Raw genomic sequence first — 17634 nt, 5'->3', positions numbered from 1 at the left:
TCTTGTCCAAAAGCGACTTACAAATTGGTGCATTCACCTTATGATATCCAGTGGAACAACCACTTTACAATAGTACATCTGTATCTTTTTTGGGGGGAGGGTTAGAAGGATTACTTAATCCTATCCCAGGTATTCCTTAAAGAGGTGGGGTTTCAGGTGTCTCCGGAAGGTGGTGATTGACTCCGTTGTCCTGGCCTCGTGAGGGAGCTTGTTCCACCATTGTGGTGCCAGAGCAGCGAACAGTTTTGACTGGGCTGAGCGGGAACTGTGCTTCTGCAGAGGTAGGGAGGCGAGCAGGCCAGAGGTGGATGAACGCAGTGCCCTTTGGGTGTAGGGACTGATGAGAGCCTGAAGGTACGGAGGTGCCGTTCCCCTCACAGCTCCGTAGGCAAGCACCATGGTCTTGTAGCAGATGCGAGCTTCAACTGGAAGCCAGTGGAGTGTGCGGAGGAGCAGGGTGACGTGAGAGAACTTGGGAAGGTTGAACACCAGACGGGCTGCGGCGTTCTGGATGAGTTGTAGGGGTTTAATGGCACAGGCAGGGACTCCCGCCAACAGCGAGTTGCAGTAATCCAGACGGGAGATGACAAGTGCCTGGATTAGGACCTGCGCCGCTTCCTGTGTGAGGCAGGGTCGTACTCTGTGAATGTTGTAGAGCATGAACCTACAGGATCGGGTCACCGCCTTGATGTTAGCGGAGAACGACAGGGTGTTGTCCAGGGTCACGCCAAGGCTCTTAGCACTCTGGGAGGAGGACACAATGGAGTTGTCAACCGTGATGGCGAGATCATGGAACGGGCAGTCCTTCCCCGGGAGGAAGAGCAGCTCCGTCTTGCCGAGGTTCAGCTTGAGGTGGTGATCCGTCATCCACACTGATATGTCTGCCAGACATGCAGAGATGCAATTCGCCACCTGGTTATCAGAAGGGGGAAAGAAGATTAATTGTGTGTCGTCTGCGTAGCAATGATAGGAGAGACCATGTGAGGATATGACATTAAGTGCCAAGTGTAATGTAGCAGATACTGTAGCTTTGGGTTTTCCATTAGAGAAAAATCTGTTATCAAGATGGTGGAAGGAGTTGATCCTGGCTTTCATTATCCCCTGAGGTATCTGGAAACCAGACTGCAACATGTTTGGGCTCTGTATGTTGTCTGAGCTGGGCCTTCTGCTGCCTTGTTGGGTTGTCCACCTGGCACATGGAGACTGAGTGAGTGGGTGCGTCCCAATTATCCCAAAGTGTGCTCTTGTGCACTCAAGGTAAGTGAGCAAGTATGCGCTTAGGGCATAAGGGTAGGCTATAGAATTGGTATGCAGTAATTGAAGACAGGGCTGTTCTCATCTCTATCTGTAAAGGCAAGCAGACCATCTACTGATACCCTGATGAAGGCAGTTGTCGAAAGGTAATGTTTAAGAAGTTTGCAAGCAAACTTCCATTTTGCTACCCAGAGTTGCTGAATAGATAGATTAGCTGACAACGTCATGAAAATGATGTGCACGCTTCCATGGGGCAGAAGTCAGCGTGTTGTGATTCTGGATGGCCAGATTGTCATTCTTGCAAGCAAACTACCATTTGGGAATTGTAAGTGGCTCATTTCATCTTATTGATACCATGTCTTGTTTTGAGGTGTTTTAACAAATTTTATGTCAGTGCTAATATGGTCGAAATTCGCTAGCTTGCTGACCTGCAACTGTAACAATGTATTTGAGAGACAAGTGCTCATGGTGTAATTTTATTTGATAAACCTTGGACACAATATACACGTTGTCCACAATCTAAGCCAACCCTGTCTGTTTTGCACACTCCTCGGTTTTGTTCCAGAACAACCAACCCGTCAATCTTTCACTTTGCTCCAGTATTCATGCACCCTGGTTATCTAGTGAGATAGCGACAGACCCCATCTACTGAGGCAGACCCATGCAGGTACGGAATGCATGACCACACCAAACCACCAATACACCTTCTGCTCTTTGTTAATAGCTCACTCTGCAGTATTGATCGACTGATGGATTGGTTGACTGACGGTAGCTTGCATTAGCCACTGAGCAGGGCAGGCTGAAGAAGACGAGGTGTCAGCTGAAGCTCATTTCTGCTCTCCCTTGTCTCTATGAAATATTTAGTATCTCAGAGCTCAGCTAACACACTCAGCAGGAAGGGAGGTAATGGCTGCTCTCTGTCTGCTGTACACACTCTCTCATTAGACATCTAAAGCCTGGCCAACAGGCCAAGGACCCTGACCTTTAAACAGTTGCCACTTTCTATTTCTTTCTTTCTCCTCCCAAATTTTTATTTTCTCTGGAATGCATGTTGGTTTTCGTTTGTAGATTTGGTGTAGTCCTCAATTGAAAGTGGCATTAAGATGATCTGGCGGGCACTAGACTAGCATACCTAGATGTTCCAGTTTTTATTCCCTTTTACCTCCATCAACCTCAGTCAGTTTAAGCTCGCTTGGCATAGTTGTTTTTAGAGGAGAAATGTAGTTTTGAGGTTAATGAGTTGGTTAGTTGTTGTGTGTGTCTGAGCGGTGCCTGTGCAGGTTGTTAGGGGCCGGGAAGGAAAGAAATTGCCCCACACCCCCTGCTGTCTCGTTCAACAAGGCACTTCAGGGGCATGAATTTCAGTTACATTCTGTTTCTTGAATATCTAGCAGTAAGATGGTGAGAGAAGTAGCCTAGGCCTAGATGGTGTTTGTTGACATGCACTCTGACCCCTGGCTTCTGTATGTGGTGGATCATGCTAGGATCAATTTAAGTTATCCAATCAGAACCATGTCATACTAACATAACACGTTTTAGTAGCACCACCATAAGTGTACTACAATGCGCTATAATTATTTTCACACACTGCAGTCAGTGTGCAGATTTCAGAGGCTGGCCTTGTAGTCGTTCAGCTTCGTATTATTCTATGTCATTAAAACAACCCTGGCACTGTGGTCTCTATGTAACATGGGAGTGGAGGTGGCAGAGAGCCATATTAGCCCAGCTCTCTCTTCTCTTCCTCTGTTGCTTCTGTCTCCTTTTCTCTGTTCAGCAGCTGTGGAAGGAAGGAAGGAAGGAGCAGTGTTGTGTTGGGGCCCACAGGGAGGGCGAGACCCCTCCGGCCCTGCCTACCGCCCAGCAGAATGGGGGCATTGTGGTGGCGGTCTGAGGCACAAACACAGTGGGCGAGCATCTCCATCTGGGTAGCGGCTGGCCAGGCAGGCTGCTCCTTGAGAGGGGCATGTATTTCCTGCTACTGGGCCTGCTGGACAGCCACAGGGACCCTCACACTTCTAAGGAGAGCACAGCTGCTGGCCTGACACAAACACACTGAGACCCAGTGAGACACTCACTCCCTGCTGAGAATCATTTTACACCGATCTGGCCCTAAACCCAGATTAGAATAACTGCTTAAGGTGCTATTTGGGTAATTGAGTGTTTGTATGGGTGTGTAAGAGCGCACTTCTTCTATAAAAGGTCCTAGACAGATTTTGGTAGAATGTGGTTATCGTTTTAACACACTCACAGGTTTACTGACTAAGAATCACATTCACACCACCACTTTCAGTAACTGTTGCCTTCACAGGTCAACCGCAGTGTGTGTTACCGAGAAGGGTGACATTGTTAACTTGACAAGCCAACAGCAGCGCTGTCTGCCGTATCTAAGACCTGATGCAATCCAAACCTTATTTTTTTTTATCTCAGTAATCACTCTCAACAGGAAGTGATTTAAAGACAGCACCGAGAGACATTCCACAGCTCAATATAGTAGACAGACAGATTTATAGGAGAGGTGATTGAAGCTCAGTCACTGAATGCCATCTTTCCCATGTTGCCTTACTCCTATGTTTTCAACCTCTTGTAGAACACCATTGCACAACCCCCTGTTGTGTGAATGGTCAGGTGGCCACGGTTAATTATTCAAATGTTGGGCTTTGGAAGGCATCATTCAGGGTTTTGTGTTTGTAGGAGCTGATTTGAATTAATGAGCAAAAGATAAATGTTGCACTGATAGGAACAGAAGGTCACTTCCTCCTACAGACTGAGCCATGCAGAAGAGCTCACATCAAGACACTTTGTTACGTACTGGGCTGGCTGTGGCTGGCTAACCTGGCTGGCTAACCTGGCTGGCTAACCTGGCTGGCTAACCTGGCTGGCTAACCTGGCTGGCTAACCTGGCTGGCTAACCTGGCTGGCTAACCTGGCTGGCTAACCTGACTGGCTGTGGCTGGCTAACCTGACTGGCTGTGGCTGGCTAACCTGAGTGGCTGTGGCTGGCTAACCTGAGTGGCTGTGGCTGGCTAACCTGACTGGCTAACCTGACTGGCTAACCTGACTGGCTAACCTGACTGGCTAACCTGACTGGCTAACCTGGCTGGCTAACCTGGCTGGCTAACCTGGCTGGCTAACCTGGCTGGCTAACCTGGCTGGCTAACCTGACTGGCTGTGGCTGGCTAACCTGGCTGGCTGTGGCTGGCTAACCTGACTGGCTGTGGCTGGCTAACCTGACTGGCTGGCTGTTAAATTGATGGTGGATGATGGCCTGACCCTTGTTTGGCATCGTAGACTCTGATCGTGGCATTTGATCTGGGAGCGGGCATATCATAGAAATGTCGTGTCAGTAGCTAGGCCTAGCCTGCACATCAGCCATATTGAGTGTACAGAAGTGTTTTGTCAAATTGCTGTGGACTGGGGGCTTAGTCTGTTTGGCCTATTTCTGTTGGGGATGTGGTATTAATACGTGACCCTCATTGTCTTGTCCACACAGAGCTGAGGTTGTTCTGGCCCTGTGGTCACCTAGCTAGCAGGAAGTGTTGTGAAGTCACTGCAGGGAAGAGATGTATGCTGCTTGCCTGTCCTGTACTTTAGCCTGGGGTTTCCCCTGCTGTCCCCGGACTTCCCTAGGAGCAGCTCTATTGTAGATGCCTAACTTTGGATTTTGAGCCCTCAATGAAAGGGAGAGAAAATGATGTTGGTTGTTATGTAACTGATGGGGCCGTGGGGGGTAGACTCATATAGCCTAACTACACTTGTTGACAGACTGACCTGTTTGTATGGAACACGGGATAAGTCCTAGATGATACATCTGTCTCAGTGGGGAAGCCATCTACTTTCATCTGCTGTTTGATGGAATTTAGGCCTTCAAATAACAACCAGCATCAAAGACAGAGGAATTCTCAACAATGGATCAGTAGACACTTACAAAAGTCTAGATTGATGAACTCTTTTAACAGTTTTACCTTATGCAGGTTATAGGCAAGGTTTACTTCCTGAAAGCAGATGATTTCAAGGATTTTATCAGCTTGCAAGTCACCTCTGAACTTGATGTAGCACGTTTGACTCAACAGCAGGCCAAAGGCAGCCCTCATCCAAGGGCTAGCTGGCCAATCAGGATGTACCAAGACAAGAGCTCAGACATGAGAACGGTTTCTGGAAAACGAGAGGAACTTGCATCAGCTATTGATTGATACTAAAGGAGGATGATTGCTCTGGTAGTCTGCATGCTTAGTGATGTGCTTGTCTGTAGTCTCTATCTTTCAGACTACTCTGCTATGGTGTGGGGCTGGTCATGTTCTTTGTGAAAGCCTTCCACTGTACAGCCATGTTGTATTCTCACCCTTATTACTAAGAAAAGCAGCACGAGTTTAATTCTCTCAAAGCTCTCTTCAGTCCTTGACTGGGGTGCTGAGTGTGTCAACTAGCAGTGTCATTAACACTGCAAAAATAGCTATAATTACTATTTGCAGTAATTGTTACTACTTCACACTCAACTCCTGGAACATCTTCAATTCTGAGTATGCCAATTCAGTTTCCTGTGTCTAAGAATAGTAGCTTCAGGAAATGAGTTGACTGTCAGACACTGCTCTTGTAGTGGTTTATGTCTGTTATTGGACAGGCCACCTGGTATGGAGAGCTGATGTCCAGTCTGAACAGTGCTGCTCTGCTCTTTACACACACACACACACACACACGTACGTCATTCTGCTGACAGGCTGCGTAGCTGCTGCATCTCTCCAGGCCTTTGCGTTACTGTATCAGGGTCGGCTTTGGGGAAAATAAACCCCTGCCATCACTAGTTTCTCCCCAACCAACTCCTCTGAGCCTCTGGGGAATGTTATAATGTGCCAGACAGTCATTCTGCATGTTCTGACCCTGTTAGGTGTTGGTTGGTTTGTTTTGCAATATTAACCTCATTGTGGTGAGGCAGGGACTCGGGTAGAGTTTGGGTGAGTATTAAAGCTCAGACACACCGGTAGGATTGTCAAACATTTGCCTGCCGACAGTACTTAGCACCTCTGAACAGAGTGTCGGTGGTCAATCCCTTTTTTGTGTTCACACAGCAAAGACCTTGGAATTCGTCAGCCACTCAGCCTTGTTAATACTCCAAACCAGAAGGTTGCAGTAGCGTTGTTTGGCAATGCCTATCTGTGCTTATGGTCTAGATTCCAAGCTATCTGCGCTAATGTTGCTTTTTTTTTCTCCGTAATCCCATATTGCCGGTGCCAGCCCATAGCCAAATGTTTAGCTAGCTTGCTAATGTTAGCATGTTCGCTAGCTAGAACAACAGTGCAGTGTCCTTAGCTAGCTGACACAGGCAGCTGTTTTAATGGAAACTAGCTAATCCATTGTGATTTAATTATGTCAATACTAGCTACAGTGGTTAGCTAGCTTGGAGGAAGTAGATGGTGTATTGTGCATTGCGTCTGTGCACTTTGCAAGCTACCATCCTATGGCCTACATTGCATATTAAGTGTGACTGGCTCATCTGTAGATGTATGGTGAAAATGCCCTTATTTTTTAAATTTAAAAAATATATATTTTTGTTGGCTCCCCACGTGGAGTTTTGTGATCTTTAATTGGCTCAAAGTCGAGTTGTTGGCCACTGACGAGCATTGCGATCCTAAAAGTAGAATCCGTAGGGTCTTTGCTATTGGGTTGGCGCACAGCAGGTACCACTTTTGTTCTAGCAAGAGAAGGAACGGCCTCCTAGTGTCATAAGTACCAATCGGCAGTGAGATTCTGTGTTTAAATGCTTCAGGAGTAGCTCCTGCCTTCATGTAGCTTAGTTGAATGGTTTCAGATGGAGCAGTGCATTAGAGGTCCTCACAGTGGGATGTACCCAGATCCCTTTTACCTATGGATCAATATTGAGATTTAGGGTTATCCTAAATGAATCTTACATTTGTGTAGGCTAGGGTTACCAGCACCCTAACCTCTGCCATGCGATGCTACTCTTTGCTCCTGCTCCATGGCTCGTGTTTCCCTGGACTTTGACCTCTGCTGGGCCTGACCTGGCTGGGGTGTTATCGTTTGTCCAAACAGTTAAATGTTTTGCCCCGAAAACTAGTTTCTATTCAGGTAGGCGCCCATCCCGTTTTGTTCCGTTTGCTTATGTTTGAAAAGAGGGGAGAGAGTAGTAGATATGACTTTCGCCTCGTACCACTCACTTCTGTCATCATGAAGTGCTTTGAGAGACTATTCAAGGATCATATCACCGCCACCCTACCTGTCACCCTAGACCCACTTCAATTTGCTTACTGCCCCAATGGGTCCACAGATGATGCAATCGCCATTACACTGCCCTATCCCATCTGGACAAAAGGAATATCTATGTAAGAATGCTGTTCATTGACTACAGCTCAGCATTCAACACCATAGTATTCTCCAAACTCATCATTAAGCTTGAGACCCTGGTTCTCGACCCTGCCCTGTGCAACTGGGTCCTGGACTTTCTGACGGGCCGCCCCCAGGTGGTGAAGGTAGGAAACAACACCTCCACTTCGCTTATCCTCAACACTGGGGCCCCACAAGGGTGCATTCTCAGCCCCCACCTGTACTCCCTGTTCACCCATGACTACGTGGCCATGCACGCCTCCCAACTCAATCATCACGTTTGCAAACGACACTACAGTAGTAGGCCTGATTACCAACAACGACGAGATAGCCTACAGGGGGGAGGTGAGGGCACTTGGAGTGTGGTGTCAGGAAAATAACCACTCAATGTCAGTAAAACAAAAGGGATGATCGTGGACTTCAGGAAACCTCAAAGGGAGCACCCCCCTTTCCACATCGACGGGACCACAGTAGAGAAGGTGGAAAGCTTCCAAGTTCCTCGGTGTACATATCACCAAACCGATATGGCCCACGCACACACAGTGTGGTGAAGGCGCAGCGGCGCCTCTTCATCCTCATGAGACTGAAAAAAAATTGGCTTGTCACTGAAAACCCTCACTAACTTTTATAGGTGCACAATTGAGAGCATCCTGTCGGGCTGTATCACCGCCTGGTACGGCAACAGCACCGCCCACAACCACAGGGCACTCCAGAGGGTGGTGCGGTCTGCACAACGCATCACCGGGGACAAACTACCTGCCCTCCAGGATACCTTCAACACCCGATGTCATAGGAAGGTAAAAAAGATAATCAAGGACAATAACCACCCGAGCCACTGCCTGTTCATCCCGCTTCCATCCAGAAGGCGAGGTCAGTACAGATGCATCAAAGCTGGGACAGAGAGAGAAGCTGTTTTTCAATCTCAAGGCCATCAGATTCTTAAACAGCCATCACTAGCACAGAGAGGCGGCTGCCCACTTGGACTTAATATCATTGGCCTCTTTAATAAATGGAACACTAGTCACTTTAATAACGCCACTTTAAGAATGTTTACATATCTTGCATATACTGTATCCTACACTGTCTTGCATCTTAGCCGATCTGTCACTGCTCGTCCATATATTTTTAGATATCCCATTCCTTTACTGGATTGTGTGTATTAGGTTTTGTTGTGGAATTGTTATTACCTGTTAGATACTGCTGCACTGTCGGATCTAGAAGCATAAGCATTTCGCTACACTCGCAATAACATCTCCCATCCATGTGTATGTGACTAAATTGATCTAACCGCATTGCAAAGCACATAGCTAACAGTCTAGCTATGGTTCCATCATAGACATGGAAATGCCAATGACCTGTATTTATGTTGAGTTTAAGTCTGGACCAGTGTTTGTGCATGAGGTTATCTTCACCCACAGTATATGAGGCTATTGTACAGTCATAAACAACCTGTTGGCCTTGTCTCTGCTCTCTGCTCCACAGGGCTCCCTGCAACTGCTGCCTCTGCAAACATTTGCAGTTTACTTTGCAGAAATCCTCTCTAGGCATCTCTCACTAGGCCTATGATCTCATAGATTTTCACGCACACACACCCCTTATCTCTGATGGCCTCTTTTTATGCAGGTCAGACAAAAAGAGGCCTCTTGGTGCAGCACACACTCCATTTCTCAGCCTATCAGGGGAATCTCTCATGTAGCCTATCCCTCTTATCTCTGCACACTCCTCTTAATGGGATCAATTCTGCCTGCCACTAGTCACTTTATAATGTAGTCAGTGGGCGTAGGATAAGATGGCTTTGATTTTACCACTGTTGGACATGTTTTAAGTTCTCTCCAACCCTACCTGTCTTCACACCCTTGAGCATTGAGACACCTGCTTGCTTTCTTGCCCTCATTTTGTTAAATAAGTGTTTCTTAATGTTGGTTGCTTGATATTCTAATGAAGACTTGTCCACACATTGCTTGGCGCCTTGGCACCTCTGAGACAGTATGCAGCCCTGTGTGGTATGTCATTGGGAGAAGGATTCTTTATATCAGTAATGATGAATGGTTTGCCTCTGAGATGAGCTCTTCACAGCTCCACTCATATAAAGTTGTTAAGAAAAGAACTGAATACAAAAGTATATGATGCCAGCGTGTCTTTCTGGCTGTGTGACAGTGTGATGTGACTTGATGTGAGCTGGGTGAATCTAGGCCATATGTAGAGACGAGGAGACAGAACACACTTCAGCACACTGTCCTGACCTGGAGCTCCAGGACTTGCTGTCTTGCCCTCACTAAACCCTAATGTCTGCACAATATGACCATTCTCATTTCCCTATCAAGAATTCATTGCCTTCATTACAATGAAGGATGTTATTTATTCTGCTTTTCATTTGTTGAATATCTTTATTGACATAATCTCTTTCTGTGAGACAAAGATAATATCAGAAGATATTCATGAATTGTAGCCTACCACAATTGCCTTTTTTGTCTCATCAGGAGCCTAGCCTATATCTTTAGAGGATATATGAGGAAGAGAATTCAATTCCACTCTCTGTGTGAGCGTACATGTGAGTCTCTGTGGAGGGTGCTAATGCAAGTCTGTTTATTATTCACAGGCTAGCTGTGTGTGTGTGACTATTTGCAGTGCTGGCTGGTGTACAGTAAGGTCCGATGGCCGCCGGGTGTGGCTCCATTATTCATGTTTGGTGTCAGAGTGAAACAACTCTCACAGGGGACCAGTACGGAAAAGTATGACAATGTATGCATTCACTACTGTTAAGTCGCTCTGGATTAGAGCTTCTGCTAAATTACTAAAATGTAAAGGACTCACTGTCACTGCAGCCCTGAAGCCTTTACCACAGCAGCACGGGACAGCCCTTCACCCCACAACCTCTCATCTCTCTGTTCGTCTCCCTCACTTCCTCTGTTCTCTCCTTTGTATTTCCTGTCACTCTTCTTCCTTCACTCTCCCCTGCCACAGTCTGTCAGTTGGAGATGAGTGATTTGCGTTGTTGTACCAGGACCCTGCTCTGCTGAACCCTCTCATTGCTGTGTGTGATGAGGCTCTTTGTCACCTATTACTCTGGCTTCACCTGTAGACGGAGTGGGGAGCTGTGCAGTGAGGCACATTGACTGAGGCAGGCAGACTGCTTCTCTGCGTGTTTAAGACACTGCAGCAGTCTATTTGGCTGCTAGTGCCGGTAACCTGCTGTCAGGACCGAGCTCAGTCATTTCTCTCTCTCACACTCTCACTCACTCTCACACTGTCTCAGCCTCCCAAATCCCCTTTCATTGCTCTAGCTCCTTCTGCCTCGATTTGTCTCTGTTCAAGGGACTCCTTCATCACTCCAGTCCACTCCTCCCCTCTGCCTCCACGCTGCTTGACAACTAGGGGTTCTACCCCCTCCCTATTTTCTAGCTGTCTGCTCACCTTCCCCAGAATGTCCTTTGTGGCATCTCTGACATCCTGTGGGCGGAGAAAATCCCCTCATACGTATGTACGTACACACACACACACACTTAATGTATGCAATTATGAAAATGAATGCAGTCTCACTTTGCCTGGATATGCAGAGGCTATAAATAGCATGAGATTACCAAATTGCCTGTATGTGCTGCGATTGAGACCACAGCTAAGAGAGCTGCTGTGGCTCTGCTGCTAACAGCAGCTTCTGAAGGGGATTCTTGCTGCCTTTCACCTTCTATTACTGTGCTGTCAAAATAGGCTACACATTCACTCAGATCAACACCCTCCATTTCTTCTGCATGACATACTGTACTATACTCAAGTGCATACTGCTCCTTCCTGTCTTTCATGTGAGACTTTCTGACACGCTCACTCAACACCATGTTTTTCTACAAATGGAAAAGAGGATGGGGAATTTATTAGTGATGGGGGGGATTGATATACAGTTGCACATCACAATATTTTGGATTATATTGATAGTTTGACTCCGTGTGTCTACAGTTGAAGTCGGATGTTTACATACACCTTAGCCAAATGCATTTAAACTCAGTTTCTCACAATTCCTGACATTTTATCCTAGTAAAAATTCCCCGTCTTAGGTCAGTTAGGATCACCACTTTATTTTAAGAATGTGAAATGTCAGAATAATAGTAGAGAGAATGATTTATTTCAGCTTTTATTTCTTTCATCATATTCCCAGTGGGTCAGAAGTTTACATACACTCAATTAGTATTTGGTAGCATTCCCTTTTTAAATTGTTTAACTTGGGTCAAATGGTTCGGGTAGCCTTCCACAAGCTTCCCACAATAAGTTGTTTGAATTTTGGCCCATTCCTCCTGACAGAGCTGATGTAACTGAGTCAGGTTTGTAGGCCTCCTTGCTCACACACGCTTTTTCAGTTCTGCCCACAAATGGTCTATAGGATTGAGGTTAGGGCTTTGTGATGGCCTCTCCAATACCTTGACTTTGTTGTCCTAAAGCCATTTTGCCACAACTTTGGAAGTATGCTTGGGGTCATTGTCCATTTGGAAGACCCATTTGCGACCAAGCTTTAACTTCCTGACTGATGTTGCTTCAATATATCCACATTTTCCGTCCTCATGATGCCATCTATTTTGTGAAGTGCACCAGTCCCTCCTGCAGCAAAGCACACCCACAGCATGATGCTGCCACCCCCTGTGCTTCACGGTTGGGATGGTGTTCTTCGGCTTGCAAGCTTCCCCCTTTTTCCTCCAAACATAACGATGGTCATTATGGCCAAACAGTTCTATTTTTGTTTCATCAGACCAGAGGACATTTCTCCAAAAAGTACGATCTTTGTCTCCATGTGCAGTTGCAAACCGTAGTCTGGCTTTTTTATGCCAGTTTTGGAGCAATGGCTTCTTCCTTGCTGAGCGGCCTTTCAGGTTATGTCGATATAGGACTCGTGTTACTGTGGATATAGACACTTTTTGTACCTGTTTCCTCCAACATCTTCACAAGGTTCTTTGTTGCTGTTTTGGGATTGATATTCCCTTTCTCACCAAAGTATGTTTATCTCTAGGAGACAGAACACCTCTCCTTCCTTAGCGGTATGACAGCTGCATGGTCCCATGGTGTTTATACTTGCGTACTATTGTTTGTACAGATGAACGTGGTACCTTGAGGTGTTTGGAAATTGCTCCCAAGGAGGAACCAGACCTGTGGAGGCCTACAATATTTTTCTGAGGTCTTGGCTGAGTTCTTTTGATTTTCCCATGATGTCAAGCAAAGAGGCACTGAGTTTGAAGGTAGGCCTTGAAACGCATCCACAGGTACACCTGCAATTAACTCAAATAATGTATATTAGCCTATCAGAAGCTTCTAAAGCCATGGCATCATTTTCTGGAATTTTCCAAGCTGTTTAAAGGCACAGTCAACTTAGAGTATGTAAACTTCTGACCCACTGGAATTGTGATACAGTGAAATAATTTGCCTGTAAACAATTGTTGGAAAAATTACTTGTTTCATGCACAAAGTAGATGTCCTAACCGACTTGCCAAAACTATAGTTTGTTAACAAGAAATTTGTGGAGTGGTTGAAAAATGAGTTTTAATGACTCCAACCTAAGTGTATGTAAACTTCTGACTTCAACTGTATATAGCCTAGGCTAAATAAAATATATATTTGTTTTTTTTGCTAGGTAAAGGTAGTCAGTCGGCTGTACGTCCTCAAACTCTGGTATGTTGAATCCTGTAGCTTGTTCTCCATATTATTTTTAAATGGGGAACCAACATCTTTTCAGCACTTGTATTTCCATGACAGATCAAAACTTTGTATCTCGTTTCTCTGCAGCAGTGAGCAATATGTTTGGATATCAAATCACACTATTTAATCGCATAACGTATCGGCTCTGTTCGCCTTGAACAGAGGAGTCCAGATCTAGGCTGATCACTTCACTCAAATATCATTCTCTTCTCACTGTTGCACTTGTTCCATTGTTAGCTTTGTGTATTCCCCACAATCAAAGGCTTGTGTATTCTATTTTTGGACGGAAACTAACCCAATTGTTAGTATAGTGTGTCCCTTGTGGTGCCTTTTTATGTAGATGTTGACAAACACCTAGCCTGAGAGAAGCTTGCCAGCACTGAATGGTGTAATGGGGACAGCATTTAAAACAGTATTTTGCCAGAGAAATTGCCATGTGAGATATACAGAGTCACCTGTCTGTCTTCTCTGTGGTAGGGGTGCTGACCTGGTCCTGTCGTGGAAGTGCCATGTGACTCATGAGCCCATGTTGTGCCATTTGTCTGTTCTCTCTGCTCTGCAGTGCTGCTGGGGCAGTGGGACACAGGATTAGGGCAGACAGATGAACAGAAGGGCTTTTTAGACTCCGGGAGCCAGTCTGCTCTATCTCAGGGCACATCGTGTCTCACTGCGCTAGCACTAATTGTAGCCCACTTCCTGGTTCCTGCTGCTAAGGACTGTAGGAGAGCGGCAGCAGACAACACCGTGACAGCTGGACCTTGTCTGACTGCAGCAATTTAGCTGCCAGATACAGTCTGTCTGGGCCCTGCTTTAGAACCGCCGACACTCCAAACAGAGCACATTACCTCAAACTTCCACTCTGCTCTGCAAAGGGAGGGTCCATGTTCAGTTCTCCTCACTCAGTTAGGCTAAGGCTAGTAGAAAGTAGATGCTGTGAGGACACCAGTCACGACACTGGACTTACTGTGCTTTTCACCATAGAATTGTTTACACTATGCCTCTGTGCAAAGAGACTAATGATATCTCACTTGTGTGCATAGCACTTGTGACTTCCATACTCTATGCAATGACATCATGTTTCATAGAACATAGGTCACATATCTTGTGATTTTTGTGGTTAGGCTAATCAATAGAAACTAAACTATTGAGTCATTGGTTGTGCACTTGTCTCGTCTACATCGGACCACTCCACTGAGCTGTGTGTGTACTGTAGTGTGAGCTGTTGCTCTGTATTTACATAGTCAGTATGTCACATTTCCATATTTCTCCCTGCACCTTTCTTTGCTGCCAGTTAACTCTACAATACCAACTCTGTGCTACAGGCCCAGCACACACCAACACACCTGCAACCTCTGAGCTTACCATGAACCTCCTCCCAACATAACATCAACTTTCACATGTCACCAAATAATTGATTAAAACACACTGTTTTGCAAGAATTTCTACAGTAGCCTCAACAGCACCCTCTATGGTAGCACCATGGTGTAGCTGGAGGACAGCCTCCTCTGGGTACATTGACTTAAACAACTAGTAGGCTCATGGTTCTCATCCCCTTCCGTAGACTTTCACAGTAATTATGATGACTTCTTTAGGAAGTCATCCAGCCAATCAGACACCTTGCAGTATGAATTAACATCTTGTCCATCCAATCAAAGGATCAGAGAATTAATCTAGTACTGCAACCATAAGCTATAGCTATCTAGCACTGCAGTGCATAAATTGTGGTGAGTAGTTGACTCAGAAAGATGATAGTTGAACAGTTTAGAACAATTTAAGGAGAAGAGGCAGAGAGGGAGATCTAGCTATATATTTTTTAGTTTACCAACTAATGCAGTTTAATTTAAGCTACTCAACAACCAGACTCAAACAGAGAAGAATGCTGTTTATGTTCACTAGCTGGCTAAGGCTTTCCAACACTGCAACTCTTCCAAGTGAGGCCAAGGTAAGCTTTCGGTTTTATTTATTGCCACCGGGGCCTGCCGTTGTAACTGCTTGTAGTACACTGTACTGTGGGATTACTAACATGTAAGTTGTATTTGGTTGACTATAATGTTAATATGGTTACAACTAGGGCTGGGATGATATCAGTTTTGATATCATTAGTATTGTAGCAAGGAAACTAAGTGGATTTAACTTCTTTAGGAAAACATTGTCATCCAGAGTCATTTATTTTCCAACCTATAACACACTATTTTACATACAGCAGGTTTTTAAAGGACCAAAGAATTTGGTCTGCTTAGTGTTTTAGTTTTTTTGCCATGGAAAAAGTATTGCGTCCCGATTTTTTTTTTTTTAAATTTATTTTTTATTTTTGAATAGGCTGTGTAGCGGTTATGTTATGACGGTTTGGCTTGGAAAAGTATTTGTGCCTGGTCACAAACAGCTGTCGTGTTGTGCTCTGAAGGCTACAAGCGAAGGTGAAAGGAGGAATTATACAGTACAACGCGCATAGTAATGATGCTGTATTTGGCTGCTATGAAAGTGAACTGTGTGTGACAGTAATCAGGGGTGTATTCATTCTGCCAATTCTGTGGCAAAACATTTCTTAAATGGAAGCGAACGCAATGAAATTGGGAGTGACCTAACTGAATTTGTGTAATACACTTGTTTTTGTTTCATTTTGCAACTGTTTCGACTAATGATTACACCCCATATCAGCTAGATGCAGGCAAGTGTTCAAGGTGGTATTGAATGTGTCTCTGTCTCACCTTGATTACTCCAATTTTGTCTCCTCACCCATGTTATGAACTTTCATTTGTAGGCTACGTTGTAGCAACCTCATGATGGGTATAGGGCAAATTTAGATAATTTAGTAACCTAAACCTATTGATATTTCATTGATATGGAATATGAATGACAGTCAGCCAATATGCTTTAATAGAAATAAGGCCATGCTCAGTAAAAAAAAAAGTCCTTCCTAATCTAGAATGGCACCGACCACCACTGCCAGACACTCGGGTCATGTAAGAGAGTTGAGTTCTGAAATGTGAACTCACCTCTGTGCACCATCCATTTCTACCTGGCGCAACCTGTCATGCATATGCTGTTGAGAAACATTAGCTTACTAATTAGAATTTTCACAATGTGGCACATATCAACACTTTTTGTCTCTCACTGGCATAGTTGTTAGATACTGTAGGCCTAATCATGATTGTGTGGTTGTTTTTGAAAGTGTGAATTACTGTTCACTTCCGACCAGCTGCAGCCATGGAGACTTCAGCCAGCACAGGAAAACAATCAGTCGCAGGCTGACTGCACAAGCAGAATGATCTCTCTCCACCTGAAGAAGACTTCACATGTAGCCGAAGCAATGCTGTCCGTCTGGGGAGGCTCTTCTGACAGACAGACAGACAGACAGACAGACAGACAGACAGACAGACAGACAGACAGACAGACAGACAGACAGACAGACAGACAGACAGACAGACAGACAGACAGACAGACAGACAGACAGACAGACAGACAGACAGTACCTACTTGCTTAGTGCTTGTTGACTACACATAAGCATGACATGGTAGAAGTAATAGATTTTCTGTGGATACTATCGATGTCTGTGTTCATTCAACACTAGATGGCTAGAGAAGCGTACTGAGAGGTTTTGGATTGTTGGTTTTCCTTTCACAGATTTGTTTTTTACACTTACTGGAGAGTGGTGTAAAGTTTTTCTAGATAGTGCAGCAGAGCGCTGTGCTTGTAAAATGTGGTTTATTTATGGTTGTCTGTCGTACGGTGTCTCTTTCTCAGGAGTATTTCTTGGCTCTGTGAATGAATTGATGTAGACCTAGTGTGAACATAGCCTAAATGGAGCACCTAATGACTGTCATTGAACTCAGCAGAGAAAGGAGTGTTCTGCTATATGAAAAGGTAGTGATCATGGTTGTATAGTGTGTGTGTTACATCACTGTGGGTTTCCATGGTAGCGATATCAGCAGGGAGCCTGCGAGAGCTGAAAAGAATGGAGGGATGAGTGAGTGGGAAAGGAGAAAATTGCTCTCGGAGGTATAGAGCATCACTCACATGGCTGTGTGTGTGTAGGCACCTCAGTGAACTAGACTTGCTGAGTGGGTGCTAAGCATCTGTCTTTGACCTCAGTACGTCAGCACTGCTGCTGGAGTTGAGCTCATTTCTCAGATGCAATCAGCCTTCCTACCTTGGTTCAGAAACCTTGCCTGGATTTCCTCACCAGCTCTGTGTTGAATCATCTCCTTTCACCAGCACTATAGGAGCAATAGATGATGGAATATGGCTGTTTCACTCACATATGCTGACTGACACTGAAGTGAGGAGGATATTCAGTCCCTCTTCGAGGACGATGGAAGTAGGCTAGATTAGAGATGTGCATTTATTATTAAAAACAACAGGTTTTG

At 45.2% G+C, this 17634-nt stretch overlaps 1 protein-coding gene across 3 annotated transcripts in view; it reads left to right on the top strand.

Moving 5' to 3' along the window:
• LOC115167061 (tyrosine-protein kinase CSK) overlaps positions 1–17634 on the top strand; it is a 42186-nt gene that overhangs the window by 1273 nt on the left and 23279 nt on the right. Inside the window, exon 1 of one of the 3 annotated variants that reach the window (XM_029721110.1) lies at positions 980–1921. The exons of the other annotated variants lie outside the window; for them this stretch is intronic. The gene's annotated coding sequence lies outside the window, so the exon portion shown is untranslated. Of the gene's footprint in view, positions 1–979; positions 1922–17634 lie in introns of those variants that run through there. 3 annotated transcript variants of the gene reach the window in all.

The sequence above is a fragment of the Salmo trutta genome, chromosome 29 (assembly GCF_901001165.1).
Source record: "Salmo trutta chromosome 29, fSalTru1.1, whole genome shotgun sequence".
NCBI classification, from domain to species: domain Eukaryota; kingdom Metazoa; phylum Chordata; class Actinopteri; order Salmoniformes; family Salmonidae; genus Salmo; species Salmo trutta.
This window is presented reverse-complemented; position numbering and strand designations above follow the sequence as displayed.